A 15,360-nucleotide genomic window follows, 5' to 3' on the forward strand; every position below is an offset into this window, starting at 1 on the left:
ATAGACAGAGTTGACGTGGAAAAGCTTTTCCCACTGAGAGTAGGGAAGATTCAAACAAGGGGACATGACTTGAGAATTAAGGGACTGAAGTTTAGGGGTAACATGAGGGGGAACTTCTTTACGCAGAGAGTGGTAGCTGTGTGGAATGAGCTTCCAGTGAAGGTGGTGGAGGCAGGTTCGTTTTTATCATTTAAAAATAAATTGGATAGTTATATGGATGGGAAAGGAATGGAGGGTTATGGTCTGAGCGCAGGTATATGGGACTAGGGGAGACTATGTGTTCGGCACGGACTAGAGGGGTCGAGATGGCCTGTTTCCGTGCTGTAATTGTTATATGTTATATGTTATATGTTATATATGTACAGGTTTGTCGGTTAATTGGCTTCGATAAGTTGTAAAATTGTCCCTAGTGTTTAGGATAGTGCTAGTGTTCGGGGTGGTCGCTGGTCGGCGCGGACTCGGTGGGCCCAAGTGCCGGTTGCCATGTTGTATCTCTGAAGTCTGAAGTCTAAAAGTTACTAAGCTGCAGTCTGAAGAAGAGTCTTGACCCGAAACATCAGCCAGTCCTTCTCTCCAGATGTGCCACCTGTCCCGCTGAGTTACTCCAGCATTTTGTGCCTGTCTAAGCTACAATGACACCTGAGTTGGAAAAAATTCAAAGAACTCGATGAAATGTTTGAAGGTGTGCATGCATGTCTTCCGTTCTACTTAGAAACTTAGCCTGACGACTGACTGGAATTGGAAAGTTATATTCTCAAGATTCCAGAAATGTCTTCCATGATCAAAGTTAGTTCTGAATGAGGAGTGAAATGAAAGTAAGGCTTGCACTCATTAAAGTATCCTTCACCACTTCACATTGATCCCAAGCACTGAATATGTTTGATACAAAAGATGAAAGGTGACGGACCAGAAATGTTAATGCTAATTCTCCGTCTGTAGATGCTGTTTCAACAACAGAGCATCTCCAGCGATCATTTTAGTTTCACCCTTAAATGCCACAACTCATTTACCCTAACTTGACTGTTTTCCTGAAGTTCTGGTTTACTCACTGGACATGAGTTACACAAAAGGCTGTCTGCTTTCTATCTGAAGTTTCTCATATTTATTTGCATATCTGTGGCATTAATAGAATTCTTCCACATCGGTAATGTCTCCTGATGTTTTACAGAAACTGTGTTGGAATAAACGCAGAGAAATGTTGGAACCATTCAGAAGACCAGGTGTAGAGAGAAATAGAGTTATGGCCCTGTCCCACGGTACGAGTTCATTCCAAGAGCTCTCCCGAGTTTAAAAAAATATATCAAACTCGTGGTAAGTACGGAGAATGAACGTAGCGGGTACGTCGGAGCTCGGGGACGTCTCTTAGCGGCTCGTAACGCTAACGGCAGGCACTCGGGAAGACTTGCTAACGGCAGGTAAGCTCGGGAATGCATTTCGTTGTCTCTGTATTGTACACTGACAATGACAATTAAAATTGAATCTGAATCTGAAGACTCGTGAAGATTTTTCAACATGTTGACGAGCGGCCATTACCGTAAATCTCCGAGTTCGAATCAGGGCAAACTCGGGAGAAATCTTGGAATGAACTCGTACCATGGGACAGGGCCATTAAACTTTCAGGTTGATGAACTTTCATGTTACCAGCGTTGGATTTCACACAAAGGGTGGTGGGTGTATGGAACGAGCTGCCGGAGGAGGTAGTTGAGGCAAGTACTATCACAACGTATATGAAGCAATTAGATAAGTACATGGATAGGACAGGTTTAGAGGGATGTGGGCCAAATGCAGGCAAGTGGGATTAAGGTAGATGGGACATGTTGGTCGGTGTAGGCAAGATGGGCCGAAGGGTCTGTTTCCCACATTGCATCACTCTATGACTCTATGACCTGTGTTGCTCTGTATTGCTGTCAAATGTTACTACCTTCTAAATACTTTATCAAATACTTTCTCAGATGTAGGGGATGTAGCTCAGTGGTAGAGCGTCATGCTTCGCATGTATGAGGTCCCGGGTTCAATCCCCGGCATCTCCACAGGTTTTACTAACGTCACGTAGGTCAAGGAAATACTACAGGAAAAATACCATTCTGGTGTGACAGATGCATTTACAAGGGCGGCACATAGGTGCAGTGGTAGAGTTGCTGCCTTACAGCGAATGCAGTGCCAGAGGCCCGGATTCGATCCCGACTACGGGTGCTGTCTGTACAGAGTTTGTACATTCTCCCCGTGACCTGCGTGGGTTTTCTTTGAGATCTTCGGTTTCCTCCCACACTCCAAAGACGCACAGGTATGTAGGTTAATTGGCTTGGTAAGTATAAAAATCGTCCCTCGTGGGTGTAGGATAGTGTTAATATGCGGGGATCGCAGGTCGGCGTGGGCCGAAGGGCCTGTTTCTGCGCTGTATCTCTAAATAAAAAACTCAGGGAGTTGTGTGTCACATTCTGCGCACATATTCGGCAGGATCAATGCTACAGAAAAGCTGCAGAAAAGATTTATGTTATAAGGAATTAAAGGCTTTTAGTATTTGAGGACAGTTGTGAGGCTGAAGTGATTCTTTTCGTGCAGAGAACATTGATTTGATTGTGATAGATAGAAATGCTGGAGAAACTCAGCGGGTGAGGCAGCATCTATGGAGCGAAGGAATAGATGACCTATTTCCTTCGCTCCATAGATGCTGTCTCACCCGCTGAGTTTCTCCAGCATTTTTTTAATAAACCTCCGATTTTTCCAGCATCTGCAGTTCCTTCTTAAAGATTTGATTGTGATGTTCAGATTCTTGACAGGGAATTTTAAACAGGGAGATTCCAGAGGATTGATAACTGGGGGAGAGAGGTTTAAAGTATTTGGAAAAGAATCGAATAAGGCGTGAGAAAACATTTGATTCGTGCTGCAAAGCTGTGATAATTTTCCAAAGAAATTGGATTGTATATTTGAACTAGGAAGATGTCAACATGGGTCAAACCGTGATGGCTCCTCCAGAACTCTGCCATTTATGACGAGGTTGCTTCTTGTTTGGATTATTGAAAGAAGTTTGTGATAATAATGTAACATTTCACCCAGCAGCTACAGTTTTTTGTTTCTGCATGCTGACTGCTCCACTGCAAAAACTCCTCAAGGTGTGCTTATATTGAGAGACTCTCTCTCTCACTGCCTTCTGTTCTCCTGCTCTATAGTCTGAATAAGGGGCCCTCAACACCCCATCCCTTCTCCTGCACATCCCTCTTTCTCACCCCCCCCCCCCATCCTTTGTCTCCCTTTCCCTGTGCCCGCCTGGACTCCCATCTACTGCTCCCCTCCCTCTCTCATGCTGCTTTCCTCCGTAACTCCTCAAACCTGTCTCGCACACTCTGCTCTTATCTCTGGCATTTGTTCCAACCATCTGCCTATCAACCCCCCGCCCTCTTAACTATGTCCACCTTTGTCCTACCTTGTTTTGTCCTACCTTGCTTTGTCCTGCCTCTCCCCCTTTCTAGCTTTCGTCTCCCCCTTCCCCCCCCCCCTATCCCCCCCCCCTCCCGGCCCGCCCAATCAGTCTGAAGAAGGGCCTTGACCCAAAATGTCACCTATCCATGCTCTCCGGAGATGCTGCCTGACCTTCTGAGTTACTCCAACACTTTGTGTCCATTCTCTCTTTAAACTCACCGTAAGCAGTCATGTAAACACCTCTCCTCGGTGACAACCTGGTCTTCGTGATTTATAACAATTTAAAATAAAACTCTAATCTAATGTTCAATTACTGTAATGCTAGTGAGATTATCCACTAGAATAAAGTGGAATATTCCACTGCAATAATAATCTTACTTCTGAGGCAATTGATTTATTTAGAACCTGTGCTGATGATAAATTAATCCGATCTTTATTTTAATTGTAATTTTTTAATTTGACAGTAAAATAAATTGTTCAGTCTCTTGTTTACTGATGCGTGGTTTCCGTTTGGCTGTCGAACCTTCATGAGGGTTGTCATCAGTGGATCAATGCTAGGTATGAAATGTTCATTTGAAGGTATTAAAACTGAACGGTGAAAGTGCTGCCCAACAATTCTTGTTCTGCAGCCTCCCGGACTTAACACTGAATTCCACAACTTCAGCTCACTTGATTTCCGAACTCCGATTAGCAAAATACTTTTCACTGAACCTCGGTACACGTGACACTAAACTAAACTAAACTAAACTAAATGGAACTGATGGTGAAGACAGCAAGGTGCGCCACTTGGTAAAGCCTCAACAAACACCTGACTTGAGGTTGCAATCCCCTCCACTTGCCCTGGGTTGCTCTTGTCGGCATGTGGGGAGATCACATGAAAGGCTCTCACAATACCTGTCTCAAACTCCATCTCCCGCACCCAGCCCACCCCTTCCTCTTCCGAAGCGAAACTGGCTTCTTAACTTCTTCACAGCTACCATCTGAGTGGTTGCCTGACTCACGAGTCAAAAGCGATTTCCACAGTAACCGGCCAAGTGTAGGAGAAGAGACACGTACAATGTGATTTATTGGTTACAGGAAGTCGAACCTCCCAACGCATTTGGGGAGAAAATAACAAACTTTGTAAGTTTGCAAAACCGGGAACTGAAAATGCTGGTGAAGCAAGGTTGTGATCTGAAATGTCATCTATGTTCTCCAGGGCTGCTACCTGACCTGCTGAGTTACTTCAGCATTTTATGTCTTTCCTGTATACAAGTTTAGTCATGCGTGTATCTATTTTGTTTTTTGCGATTAAAATTTGTAATTTTTCAATCCTGACTACGGGTATTGTTTGTATGGAGTTTGCACGTTCTCTCAGTGACCACGTGGGTTTTCTCCGGGTGCTCCGGTTTCCTCCCACACTCCAAAGACGTACAGGGTTGTAGGTCGATTGGCTTCTGTAAATTGTAAATTGTCCCTCGAGTGTCGGATAGTGCTAGTGTGCGGGATGTTCGTTGGTCGGCGCGGACTCGGATGGCCACAGGGCCTGTTTCCGCACTGTATCTCCAAAGTCTAAACCAAATCTGGACAGCACACAACAAAAGCTTTTCACTCTTTCTCGGTACATGTGACAATAAACTAAACTAACTAAAAAATCTTTAAGAAGGAACTACAGATGCTGGAAAATCGAAGGTAGACAAAAATGCTGGAGAAACTCAGCGGGTGAGGCAGCATCTATGGAGCGAAGGAAATAGGCAACGTTTCGGGTCTGAAGAAGGGTTTCGAGTCTGAAGAAGGGCTTCGCCCCGAAAAGTTGCCTATTTCCTTCGCTCCATAGATGCTGTCTCACCCGCTGAGTTTCTCCAGCATTTTTGTCTAACTAAAAAATCTATGTCTAACGAAAACAAAAATCAGCAATTTGCAACTCCTGCTTTCTCTTGTTGATGTTCTCACTCTCTAACTGCTCCTATTCACTCACTGGCCAGATAACCTTGTCAACAGTTTATCCCCATGGTCATCCCAGTGTTAACCCACTCATGGAGGTCCCCTCTCCCACTCTCCCTGCAGCTGAACAAGCCTCGCTAGATCCCAGTACTGACAGAGTGTCTCCAACCTGAAACGTTATCTCTGGTTCAATTCCCACAGATGCAGTCTGACCTTCTGAGAATTTCCAGCATTTTCTTGTATTTATATGTTCAGTTTAGTTTTGAGATCCAGCATAGAAACAGGCCCTTCGGCCCATCGAGTCCGCACTGATCACCGAACCCAGCACTCTAAAACTATTCTACACACATTAGAGACAATTTACAAATTTACCAAGCCAATTGACGTGCACTTTGGAGTGTGGAGGGAAACCGGAGCACCAGGAGAAAACCCACGCAGGTCACGGGGAGAATGTACAAACTGCGTACAGACAGCACCTGTATTTCAGGATCAAACCCGGGTCTCTGGCACTGTAAGGCAGCAACTTTACTGCTCCGCCACTGTGCCACCCTTCGTTATTTTAATTTTCCTGAAACCACAGTTTGTTTTATTTTCATTTAATTTAGGCATTCATGCAAAATCATGAGAGCTGTTATGGTTGGAGTAAAAAAATTGGTTAAAAACAAGTTTGTGAGAGGTGTGAAAGACAGATGGGTGAGTGTGATCTTGTGTAACACAAACATTACATTCATGGTGAGAATGGCAGTATTCCAAATAACGCTCTCTTGGTTCCCAGGTGGTTGATCAGCGACATATCAGGAGGTGCTTAGCCAAAGTGATTCAAAGATGCGAATGAAATCTACTAATTATATGCCCTTTCGATATATTTGCATCAATTAAGAAATCAATTTTAATTCAAAGACAATTGATGGGAAATGTACTGAACTAATCAATGAATTTAACCTAAAATGTTGAGTAGGTGGGAATTGCACAGCACCTCATATTTTGCTTGGGCAGCTTGCAACTGTAGAGGAAAAAATTAAAATCTTCATTTACCTAATTTTGACCGGAACTAAACAAAGTGACGAAAGGGTGTGCGGAGGTGGCAATTGGCATCTCCCGTTGACCAGGCGCAGAAGAAGATCAGGGGAATTTGGCAAAATAAGTTTCAGACGCGCTATCCCTTCTAGAATTGACATTGTACCTGTTTTACTCATGTCTGGGAATGCGACAGAGATAAGGAAGAGATAAATCTGTTTATTTTGGAAAGTTACTGAATGTTGGATCCAGGGCCATCTTAACAGCATTACAGGCCCCCGGGCAAAGCAGTCCACTGGGGCCCCTACACTTCCAGTTTCTTTATGCCGAATCAAATATGCCGTCATGCACTTGCGATGTTCTTCTCTGTTTTCATGTTCTGCAATAACATTCTACAATGCATAGATTAGCGTGGGGCCATGGGTAACTGCCCAGCGTGCCCATGCATTAAGATGGCCCAGGCTGGTTCACAATAGTTAATTCTGGAATGATCAAAAACACAACAGTTATTCTGGTTCGACCCCCCACCGCTAGTCACATAGAAACGTTGCTGTAAATGGGGGCTTATGATTGGCTTGAAGAGGGGGTGGTCTGCTTGAATGATAAGATAGAATAATGTCAAGATGCCCTTGCATTATGTTTGACTTGTATTAACCATCTGTTGTCGAATAAGATTGACATTTGTGGTTATAAATTTGCTGGTTCCCATTATTTACATGTTGGCTTGTCCATTTCCTATTAATTTAGTTGAGAATGCTATTTCACTTCAAGAGTGATTAGAGTGGAGAAGGCAGATATTCTCACGACATTTGAGAAGTGTCAAAATGAACACTCGTATCATCAAAGTACAGAATACCTGGGACCAAGTGTTGTAACTTTGATAAATACGGATGTTGGATGTCTATCGTGGGCTGAAGGACCATTTACTGTGCTGTTGGACTCAATGACTATTATTCACTGATGCCCAATGATCCATTAATGTTTTAATGTGAGCCCTTGTTCCGCCACATCTTGATTTGTGGTCATTAATTCACTGGGCCCCATTATTTCATCCATTTATTTACTTGTTGGCATGCCCGTTTCCCATGAATTTATTAACTGCAACCTGGCCCATTAATCCCCTCATTTGCTGCAAAATGTTTCACTGTCCAGGGTAGAATTTCTACTGCAGTTGCTTGCATTTGATTTCCTGAGCCATTTGTGGAATACCTTGCAATCTCCTCCGATTTTCCGCTGAAGTTGTAAAATTGGCTTGAAGAAGCACTGCCAAGATTTCTACCCTTCTGTCATTACTAAGGAAGGTCATTAATATACATACCTGACCAAAAAACTGGTTGATCATTAGCTCTGAAAGAAAAAAAAGTTGCTAGATCAGGTAAAGGCATCTGATTGTGTGATTGACTTTGCGAAAAGTCAAAAGATTTTAAAGATATATTGTTGCCATATAGAAAGCTGTGCAAGATGTTGGTGAGGCCGCATTTCATTTGTACAAGACATTAGTGAGGCCGTATTGTGTTCAGCTTTTGTCATATATCCTGCTGTAGGAAGGGTATATGTCATTAAGCTGGATGGAGTGCAGAGAAGATTTACACGGCTGTTAACAAGACTCGAGAGCCTGAGCTATTGGAAGAGATTGGGCAAGCTTAGAATTTATTCGTAGGAGCACAGGAGGCCAAGGGATGATCCTATAGAGTCATCTGTATAAAGGCATAAGGGGTATTTCCTCCCACACTCTAAAGACGTACAGGTTTGTTGGTTAATTGGCTTGGTATAAATGTAAATTAGTAATAGTGTATGTAGGATAGTGTTATTGTGTGGGGATCGCTGGTCATTTTTATTTATTTATTTTTTTAAAATAATTTGTTTATAGGGACAGTGCATATTAATGAACATTTGCATGTAAATATGCGAGATTGTAGCCAATCATGAGCTAATTTCCGTCTCTAGTCCCAGGCAAAGGTAGGTGAAGTGTCTTGCCCAAGGACACAACGACAGTACACACTCCACGCAGGATTCGAACCGGCCACCTTCAGGTTGCCAGCCGAACACTTAGCCCATTGTGCCATCTGTCGTCCTGGGCGCATTGCGGACTCGGTGGGCCGAAGGGCCTGTTTCCGCGCTGAATCTCCAAACTAAACTAACCTGGATTCATACAAATTACTACCTCAGGAAAATAACCTCCATGCTTCAATGCTCGATCAGTTCTAATTAATTTGTCAGGCTGAATTTGTAATCGTAATTGTAAGGGAAATGTATCCAATAGTAAATGTAATACGACCAAATTCAATGACAAGTACAAACCAATTGTAATTGCTAAGATTTTGGACATCAGCAAGGCTAACTTGTTCTTTGGCAAGGGACGAGGCGGACACAGATGAGAGCAAAGTGTTGAAAATTGTTGCAGAATAGCACCAGAGATGAGGAATAGGACGTGTTAAAGTATAATTCTGATGAATATGGAGCCAGTATTTACCCCTCAGGTCGTCAGATCTATTTGGTATTGGCAGGTGTGGTAAAAGATAACATGAAACGAAAAAGAAAGAACACCTTTTATCTCCATTTTTAACTAAAAGGCAATAAATAAACACGTTGTTTTGCTGGCCAATTGCTCCCAGTAGCTGTTGAGAGATTAATGTTTAATTCCCCGAGACCTCTTGCTTCCCCTAGTTCAATACACCTTATGTTTGGTGAACTCCCCATGGCAACGCCATTGTAGCAATGCAAATGCGAAAAATTACTTTCCCAGTATCCAGTATCAGTGATCAAATCTTATCGTGTTTTATGCAGATATCAAACTGAAATTGCTGGGCAATTGGTTATGAAAACGATAAGTGTATCGGATTTAAAGTTTGCGTAGGAAGGAACTGCAGATGCTGATTTATACACAGATGCTGGTTTATGATCGACACAAAATGCTGGAATAACTCAACGGGTCAGGCAGCCTATCTCTGGAGAAAAGGTATATGTGACGTTTCGGGTCGGAAAGTCTGACAAAGGGTTCCGACCCGAAATGTCACCTTCTCCAGAAATGCTGCCTGACCCGTTGAGTTACTCCAGCACTTTGTGTCTTTTCTAGGCTGTGGATTTTTAGTGAGTCAAAGAGGCTGTTTTTTTAACGTGTAGAAAGGAACCAGTCGGAAGAAGGGCCCCAAACCCAAAACATCACCCATCCCTTTTCTCCAGAAGTGCTGCCTGACCCGCTGAGTTACTGCAGCACATTATAGCTGAGTTACTGCAGCACAGCAGAGCCAATTCTTACCTTTTTTGTGTCTATCTTTGGATTGAAAAGCTATTCCCTTGCCAGTGAGAACTTTGCAGCAGCTTCTGTTTGAAGCATACCATGATAACATTTATTGCTCTTTAGAAATATAATGGCTTCACATTCATTGAGAATCCATGGATTGTTATCAGTTCTTCTACACCGCTCAATAGCTATCCAGTTATATAATCATTTCTCTTGCCCAATTGCACATTCCCCAAATGTATTACCTCAATCTTTCCTGTATTAAATTCTCATTTTCTGATTTTTCGGCCCCAGTGACCAGATTATCTATATCTTGCTCAACAAGCAAAGCACAAAGTGTCGGAGGAACTCAGCGGGTCAGGCAGCATCCGTGGAGGGGCTGGGCAGGTGGTGTTTTGGATACAGAGCCTTCTTCCGATGAAGAGTCCCGACCTGAAATGCCGCCTGTCCATTCTCTCCACAGCTGCAGCTTGACCCGCTGAGTTCCTCCAGCACTCTGTGTTTTGCTCAAGATACCAGCACCTGCAGTTCCTTGTGCCTCCATCTATACCTCCCTGCAGTCTAAAGCTTTCTCCCTCATATCTAAGGTTTGTATCATCTGCAGACCTCGGCATTCCCCAATCTAAATAATATATTCTAAGCAGAGGATGGCATACTGAGTCTACTGGAACTTCATTGATAACACAACCCTGTCACAAAAAACCCGCATCAGCCATTCATCTTTGCTTCCAGCCACAGAGCCAATTTTGGAAGCAATTTGTCATTCTCCCCTTGGATCCCATGGGGTTTTACTGTTATGGCCAGCCTGTGATAAAAACGTACATGTTCAAAAAATGAGTGGTCATCCCTTCTCACAGCTGCGATTGTTTCTTTAATCAACATTGTCACCTGCCTTTCCCCTATATTTCATTGGAAACCCTCTCATCCAGGCACGGTAAGCTGCCAGTCCTGCCCCTCTCTAAGCCACTATTCCATGACATGTCAGTCGTGGCCCCGTCCGCCTTATTCTACATCCCTAGTTGTTAGGTGCATCAGACACAGCAAGAATCCTTTCTTGGCAAGGGGGTGGCTCGGTGGCGCAGCGGTAGAGTTGCGGCCTTGCAGAGCCAGAGACCCCGGTTCGATCCTGGCTACGGGTTCTGTCTGTATGGAGTTTGCACGTTCTCTCGGTGACCGCGTGGGTTTTCACTATGTGCTCCAGTTTCCTCCCACTCTCCAAAGACGTGCAGGTTTGTAGGTTAATTGGCTTCTGTAAAAATTGTAAATTGTTCCTAGTGTGTAGGGTAGTGCGAGTGTACAGGGTGATCACTGGTCGGCGCAGACTCGGTGGGCCGAAGGGCCGGTTTCTGTGCTGTATCTTTAAATAGAAAAACGAATAGCCCTGTCCCACGGTGCGAGTTCATTCCAAGAGCTCTCCTGAGTTTGCCCTGATTCGAACTCGGAGATTTACGGTAATGGCCACTCGTCGGTACTCGGGGCTCTCGTGGACATTTTTCATCATGTTGAAAAATCTTCACGAGTCTTCCCGAGCTTACCTGCCGTTACCGAGTCTTCCTGAGTACCTGCCGTTGGCGTTATGAGCCGCTAAGAGACGTCCCCGAGCTCCGACGTACCCGCTACGTTCATTCTCCGTGCTTGTCACGAGTTTGAATTTTTTAATACTCGGGAGAGCTCTTAAATGAACTCGCACCTTGGGACGGAGGTTTAAAGGTTTTAAACCTTTATTTTCTGTACCTTTCAGACACCCTCACTAATTTTCTCCATTCCACTTACAAGTCGGCTCTCCCCCTTCTTGAATGTTTTCCCCTGCCTCCGTTCCTATGGCTGGATTATGCATGACGTGTGCACTGAGTCATTGAGGAGAGTGGAGTGAACCGTATGCACGTGTTTTCACAGTCACTTGTGGCACTTTTTGGTTAATTTTTGTTGCTGACACTATGTGCAGTTGGATAAGAACCTACACATCCCTTCAGGCAAGAGGTACAGAAGTTTGAAAATGCATCTCTCCAAATTCAGGGACAGTTTCTTCCCAGCTATTATCAGGCAACTGAACTGTCCTGTCACCAACTAGGGAGTGGGTCCTGACCTTCCATCTCAACCTGATTGGAGACCTTTTAGCTATCATTAATGAGACTTTATTGGAAATTATCTGTATCTGACACTACCGTTTATCCTGGATACGCTGCGGTTGGTTTGATTGTAATCATGCGCATCTTTTCGCTGACTGGATGGTATGCGACAAAAAGTTATTCATTGTATCTCGGTACATAATAAACTAAATGAAACTAAACTAAACACATCCATTAAAAATTGCTCCACAAACATGGACCTTGCATGATGAGGAAAGAACGGGCCTCTTGTAAAGAGGTAAAAAAAACAGCTTTGAGTGAAGCAAGATGTGTCAGCAGAATGGCAGCATTGGTGACTACAACAGCAAGATCAGGCACTTACAGTCAGAGAGTCATAGAGTGATACAGTGTGGAAACAGGCCCTTCGGCCCAACTCGCCCACAATGGCCACCAATGTCCCAGCTACACTAGTCCCACTTGCCTGCGCTTGGCCCATATCATTCCAAACCTGTCTTATCCATGTACCTGTCCAATTGTTTCTTAAACGATGGGATAGTCCCAACCTCAACTACCTCCTCTGGCAGCTTGTTCCATACACCCACCACTCTGTGTGTGGAAAAAGTTACCCCTCGGATTCCTATTAAATCTTTTCCCCTTCACCTTGAACCTATGTCCTCTGGTCCTCGATTCCCCTACTCTGGGTAAAAGACTGTACATCTACCCGATCAATTCCTCTCATGATTTTGTATACCTCTATAAGAGGTATATCCCCTCATCCTCCTACGCTCCATGGAATAGAGACCCAGCGTACTCAACCTCTCCCTATAGCTCACACCTTCTAGTCCTGGCAACATCCTCGTAAATCTTTTCTGAACCCTTTCAAGAATTGCTCCATTGCTCACTTCAACACTTGCTCCATTGCTGAGCAGAGCAGAGCAATAACTGACTCTGAGACAGTACCAGCATGAGAGAAGACTGGCCAAACTCCACTTTAGAAGGAGACCCAACAGATGTGAGAAGCTTTGGTTGCAAACAGGCACAATTCATGCAGGGATATGTAATACAGATGTGGTGTGACTAGTGGAGTGACTTTAGGTGTTTAGATGGATTGGCCTGGGAGAGCTCTTGACTATTTATTTCGGGATTAGTTTGAGGAAGCATTGTGGTTTAATGAATTAGATAGTGCTGCCGTTGGTAACATTGGAAAACTTCACCCATTCTGGTGTCACGTCATCAGTCTTGGTGGGAATAGCATCAGTAGATGAAGAAAACAAAATGGCTGCTCAGACTTGAGATGGTTACAATGCCAGTCCTGTGAGGGATTGTGTCTGAATCTTTCAATTTACACGTATTTCATAAGAGCAAATACCAATAATTGAAAACTGAGGGTAATATTGGAAGTGTGCCAACACAAAAGTACTTTCGACACAAGAATTCAAAATAAGTTCTTGTGAGATCTGAAATAGATTCAGAAACAAATTATTGTTTAAGAAGGAACTGCAGATGCTGGAAAATCAAAGGTAGACAGAAATGCTGGAGAAACTCAGCGGGCGCAGCAGCATCAATGGAGCGAAGGAAATAGGCAACGTTTCGGGCCGAAACCCTTCTTCAGACTTCTTCAGAAACAAATTATATGTTTGCAAATCTAACGCCACAAAAGGTAAAGAATGTTTTGTTTAATGCAAAGTTAAAGGGTAATATTAACAGAAAAAAATCATTAATTGTGGAGAATTGAATATTTGGAACAAGGAGTCAGGAACCAGAGGAGACTGTAGTTAAATATGTCATCTCATTGTCTTGGTCCTGCAACTTAGATTATCTATGTGGAAGATGTATAGTTTAGCTGATGAATTGGAGTTTCTCTGCACATAGAATCTCACATTTGACCTTGTGTGTAAAATTGTGAGCACTGTGGAAATGGCTCAGAGGAAAGCTAAAGAATTTCATTCAGTACAGGGTACAAATACAATGGCAGTTTACAAGCAGAGAGCAATCGTGAAATTATATGTTGAAAAGCTGCACCTAATACGTGGATGAGAATATTATCTATTCAATCAAAATGATGCCACCAAAGGTAACAAAGAAAATTTTCGAATGTTGAAGTGTTTGAACAGCTATACAAATATAATATGGATCTCAAAAGATCAAATGTGCATTCAAGAGCATTGTGAATTATGAGAGAATTAGTGTCATAGAGACAATAGACAATAGGTGCAGGAGTAGCCCATTTGGCCCTTCGAGCCAGCACCGCCATTCACTGTGATCATGGCTGATCATCCCCAATCAGTATCCCGTTCCTGCCTTCTCCCCATATCCCCTGACTCCGCTATCTTTAAGAGCCCTATCTAGCTCTCTCTTGAAAGTATCCAGAGAACCAGTCATAGTGTGGAAACAGGCCCTTCAGCCCAACTTGCCCAAGATGCCCCATCTACACTAGTCCCACCTGCCTGTGTTTTGCCATATTCATTTAAACCTCTCCTATCCATGTACCTGTCCAAATGTCTTTTAAATGTTGTGTTAGTACCTGCCTTCTTCTTTCGTGTCCATCGCTGTCATCGTCCGTCCTGAAAAGGACGCAAGCTTCCGGCGACAATCAGTGGGAGCCGTCACTTGTTGCAACAGATGATGGTGGTGGCAGAATTGGCTCGGGATACTTCCAGTCTCCAGCCCCGCGACGTGGCGGCTTCTGCTATGGGGCCAGTACCTGCCTCAATTACCTCCTCTGGCAGCTCATTCCATATACTCACCACCCTCTGTGTTACAAGGTTGCCTCTCAGGTTCCTATTAAATATTTTCCCCCTCACCTTAAAAAAGCCATCTCCCACCTTCCATGGAAACTAATGCCCCTGTCCCACTTAGGAAACCTGAACGGAAACCTCTGGAGACTTTGCGCCCCACCCAAGGTTTCCGTGCGGTTCCCGGAGGTTTTTGTCAGTCTCTCTACCTGCTTCCACTACCTGCAACCTCTGGCGACCACCTGCAACCTCCGGGAACCGCACAGGAAACCTTGGGTGGGGCGCAAAGTCTCCAGAGGTTTCCGTTCAGGTTTCCTAAGTGGGACAGGGGCATAAGTCGTCACAGTGAGGCACGATGGCACAGCGGTAGAGTGGTGGAAGTAAACCGTGGCAGCTGGAGTAAACTCATGCAGTCACAGGGAGAACGTGCAAACTCCGTACAGACAGCACCCATAGTCAGAATCAAACCGGGGTCTCTGGCGCTGTAAGGCAGCAACTCTACCGCTGCGCCACCTATGTTCGCCTCACCTATCCATATTCTCCAGAGAGGCTGCTGGACCTATTGAGCTACTCCAGTACTTTGTGTCCTTCTGTGTAAATCAGCATCTGCAGTTCCTTGTTTCTAATCTCAGCACGGGCTAGACTTGTATCAGTCTGAGTTTTAAAGAGTCCGAGATGACTTCAATGCAGAGAGCCAAGCCAACATTACCCAAACTGTGGAAATTGTGTTCAGTTTTAAACTCTGAGCATTAATGGAATTAAAATGTAATTGACTGTATTTCTGGAGAAGTACAGTAAAAGGTTTTTGCTTAGGCCTTTAGAAAACAGCCTACAATTTTGGATTTGCAGAGGAAATTAGAAATAGAACAAAATGGAAAATGTGGTTCTGCTGTAGATCTGCGATCTTTTGTTGGGATGGTGTTGTTAACTCTGCTTCTCTCTCACAGATGTA

At 44.0% G+C, this 15,360-nt stretch overlaps 1 non-coding gene across 1 annotated transcript; it reads left to right on the forward strand.

The window, feature by feature from the left end:
• Positions 1-1,957: 1,957 nt before the first annotated feature.
• On the forward strand, positions 1,958-2,030 carry trnaa-cgc. The gene has a single exon. It is a non-coding gene; the product is annotated as a tRNA-Ala (tRNA).
• Positions 2,031-15,360: the final 13,330 nt, after the last annotated feature.

Source organism: Amblyraja radiata, chromosome 27 (genome assembly GCF_010909765.2).
Source record: "Amblyraja radiata isolate CabotCenter1 chromosome 27, sAmbRad1.1.pri, whole genome shotgun sequence".
In the NCBI taxonomy this organism is placed as follows: domain Eukaryota; kingdom Metazoa; phylum Chordata; class Chondrichthyes; order Rajiformes; family Rajidae; genus Amblyraja; species Amblyraja radiata.